Source organism: Athene noctua, chromosome Z (genome assembly GCF_965140245.1).
Source record: "Athene noctua chromosome Z, bAthNoc1.hap1.1, whole genome shotgun sequence".
Lineage (NCBI taxonomy): Eukaryota > Metazoa > Chordata > Aves > Strigiformes > Strigidae > Athene > Athene noctua.
In genome coordinates this window covers 16,269,332-16,273,282 of record NC_134077.1, presented here as the reverse complement: position 1 = coordinate 16,273,282, position 3,951 = coordinate 16,269,332, and positions in this window count along the sequence as shown.

Genomic DNA, 3,951 nt, shown 5'->3' with positions numbered 1-3,951 from the left:
ATTTGGGTTGCTGGGGTGTACGTCCTCCTCCTACTGGGTCTTTTGAAAGTCTCGAAGCCTTGGTCTCCTGGTGCGCTTTTCTCCTCTTGGATCTTTTAAAAGCCTCATGATCTCATCCTTTTGGCGACTTTTCTTCAAACAGCAGTTACACCTCAGCTCTAGGTGGGGTTTCTGAGACTGGTTACATTGTTCCAATCCGAATGGCACACTTTACATTTAATTGTTTAACATTTACAGATCATTCAAGTGTACCTACCCGCCTTGCCTAACCTAGCAAATTAGTTACAATAGTTTATTACAGCACCCGCCTTGCTTAATTTAGCAAATTAGTTACAATAGTTTATTACATGATGAAACCCTGCGACTAGCTGACTGTGGAGATAGTGAACATTTAGTGAAGTGTCAGCGCTAGTGTATTGCCTGCTGTTCAGATGCCCTAACACATCCTGTGGTATAAGGGAAGGATGCTCATATGCAAGTGCTGCTCTCTAGCTAGGGCAGAGGAGAGTGAGAATGCTCTGAGGATATCCTATAGACAAAACCTGTGAGGAACTGAGATATATATATATATGGAGAGCAGTTCTGCAGTTTCACAGGGTGAGCTGCCACACATGGGAAAAGCTCCTTTCTCATGAGAGCTTTGCTGTCCCAGCCCCAGACTCTTCATTCCTCTGCTCAGCTTGCCTGTTTGCAGATGAGTGACAACCCCCTGGGGCACATCAGCAGCTCCACGCAGCTTTGCCAAAATGTGAGCCTAAGCAGTGCTCTTTGCTGCTGTGTCCCTTCAGCTTCAGGCAACTGACTTATGTTCACATGAATCCCCATCTAAGGATTCAGTATGGATGTCCTCATGCTGTCCTCAGGGCCTGACTTTGGTGTGAAGTCTACCAGTGCCAGTCTCCACCAAACATTTCTGTTAATGCTAACTGTGGTGCTTGTCTGCTGGCTTGTTCTCTGATTATGAATGGCACAGACTGCTTGTAGACTGTGTGAAGCACCCTTTCATTGCAATAATTTTAAAACTGATGAACTTTTTTTTTGTAACTCCTTGTTTTGCTGTTAAGAAAAAGTGTAAAAGTAGTTTCTCAGCTAGGTTTTAGCCATCTGCATTCTACTACTATAAACACTGACTTGCAGCTCACAGCTGTCATTTTTCTCCACAAGCCTGGGAGGGCATCTCTTGTTTGGGGTCCCACTGAGGCTCGATGGGCTGCCCTCAGTGAGCTGGAAGTGCTGAGGGTTAGGAGGTGGTCTCTGAAAGGTAGAAGTCAGTATTTTTCACAGAAATCACACTCAGCAGCAACCATGGAGCCAGAGTGATGACTATTTTGATTTCTTATGACAAGTTTACATAATGTTATAGGGAACTGGCAGAACATCAGTTTGCTAATTGTGTCCTCAAGTTGTGTAACAACACTTCCTTGGCCAAACTCAGAATTAAAAAGAAAAAACCTGCAAAGGCAGCTGGAAAATGAAGCAGGAAGCTCTGAGGTTTTTTATTTTTCAAGGATATATATGACCTTGGGCCCAAACAAATTGGGAAATACGTTTTGAGGACTCTGAAATCTTGACAAGTTTCTGCCAGTCTGCTGGAGTGAAAGGGGATTCAGTGCAGCATTGCCCTCTGGGGGGGACACATGCTGGGTATTTGGGAGGTTTTGGGTTGTGTTCCAGACTTTGATTATTTTTTTTTAGGGCAAACTACTTCCTTGGTTTGTGGTTGTCATTACTGTTTCAGCTCTGTGCGGGTGTATTCTCTTGCTTCCCATTTTAATTCCTGCCCTGACATCTCAGCCAGGGCAGAGGCGCTCAGCATCTTTTTTTCTGCTGACTGCAATTCCCTGGGGTCACTGTGTGCCTGAAGCTCACCATGGAGGATAAAAGGCAAAGAGCTGTAAATAACCTCAAGTGTATTTTGATTTTTGCTTTCTCTGAGAGAAGAGAGGGTGCAGCAGCAGACAAGTATTTTTCCCTGGCCTGGACTCTGTCTCCTCTTTGCTAGTGAAAGTAATAATGAATTATGATCATGTGCCATTTTACCATATTCTCACTATCTTGCCATCAAGCTGAGAGCAGAGAGGTTGTGCAGCTCTATTGGGCACAAAGAGATCTGCAGTGCATTGAGCCATTATAACCTAATGCAAAGGTATTTTTATTCCTCTGAGCTCATGTTGAGCAGCTACATTTGCACAAAGAGCTGTTCCTTCATAATTCTCTATAGCATGTCTCTCTGGGAGTGCTGGTGGAGAGGCCGTTTTGTTCTGACCATTTCTGCCACCAGACCAGATCTGCCTTTATTAACGGATAACCAAATCAAACAAAACCTCCAACCTTTCATTTATGACACTGCAGCAAACCATGCCAAGGTCACACCAGTCTGCAAAGTTGACTGAATTTGCAGCTAACAGTCCTACAGTAAGTTAGTAACAAAGGTTTGCTGTTGGCTTCAGGGTACACAGGTTACAAGACACACAGGGAAGTGTTCTGTGGGTTTTTTTCTCTTTCAAGTATTGTATTAATCTCTTGTGTACTTACATTTATATGCTGTCGATATGCTTCTGATTTATTGATTGGTTGGCGTTTCGCTCACGGACAAGAATAAACAGTGTTTTTCTATGTACAGTACAGTGAAGGAATGAACAAAGTAATTGTTCTGTAGGGTTTCATCTCTTTTCTAAACCAGCACCATTGGTGCAAGGAGCCAGGAACACAGGTAAGAAGAAAGATGTAATACCCGTTTTCTTAGTTCATTGGCAAGAATGCTGATTTCTCTGTCTTCAGTTATCATATTTTGGTTTGATTATACTTAAATCTCTCTGAAAAGCTTATTCATTAATGAGTTTTTGTGTAAAAAGTGCTCACTATGACAGCTGTGTGAAGATTTACTGTCGTTCTTTGCTAAAGGAGGAAGCAATGTTTTGACTTGATGCAATTTCTTTTTTTCTCTGCAAGGTATAAAAATCATAATAGCATATGCAGCTAAAAACCTAAAATAGAAAACAATTGCACATTTAATTTCAAACTTTTCAAAATGGAATCTTTTGGAGTACTGCTTTAAAGTAAATACTTTGCTTTTAAAACTTCTTATTAGGTTTTGTTTTTTTGAGGCAAAACAAAATTATAATATTCTACTGTAACAGCCTATTGAATTTATTGTTGATTGATGAGATTCATGATGAAGGGATAAAATCTTTTGCACTTTTCAATGAATAAATAGTTTGTCCAGAAAAAGTTTTTCAAGTTTACTAAGCATTATTACTTCCTAAAGACTGTCTATAACCTTCTGTATCATCAAATAAAGTTTGATTGACCCCTGGAATGAGAAATAGGCTAGCTGTTCTGTCTTATGCTGTTGGTAGAAAATTTGGTTGAACTTGTGGTTTGTGGTTTAGACAGGCTAGTCAAAACTAAATACAACAAAAAGTTGAAGGAAGGATTCACTGCAGTAAAATGCTTATGCAAAGAGAGGATATAGGCATGTGAAAATGAATTGGTTACAGGGTAACAGATGGTGCTGCTTACTCCTAAGGTCCTGTTTGTTGTTTTACATGTTTTATAGGAAAAGCTGTCTCATGTTTTTATTCTTATTCCTACAAAATATTGTTGAGAATACTTCTAAGCAATGAAGAGCAATAGCAGGTCTTTGTTTATCACATTCCAAATTATTTATAAATAACTTCTTAAATAGAAATAATGCATAGTTATTATTAGTATTCCTGATAAACAAGTGGCCGAAAAAGCCATTGTGACTTCTGGTCCTTAAAGTATTAACTAAAATACTGATGAATGTGTATCATGCATTACTACTCCTTCTTAGGTACACTGCTGAGCAGCTTCGTATTGTAAAGCAGGTTTGTAGACTGCAAATTGGATTAGATGTCTCTCTAAGGATAGAGGCACAACTGTAAGTGATAGTTTCTTGAGCTTTTCTTACCTGACCATGTGCTGTAG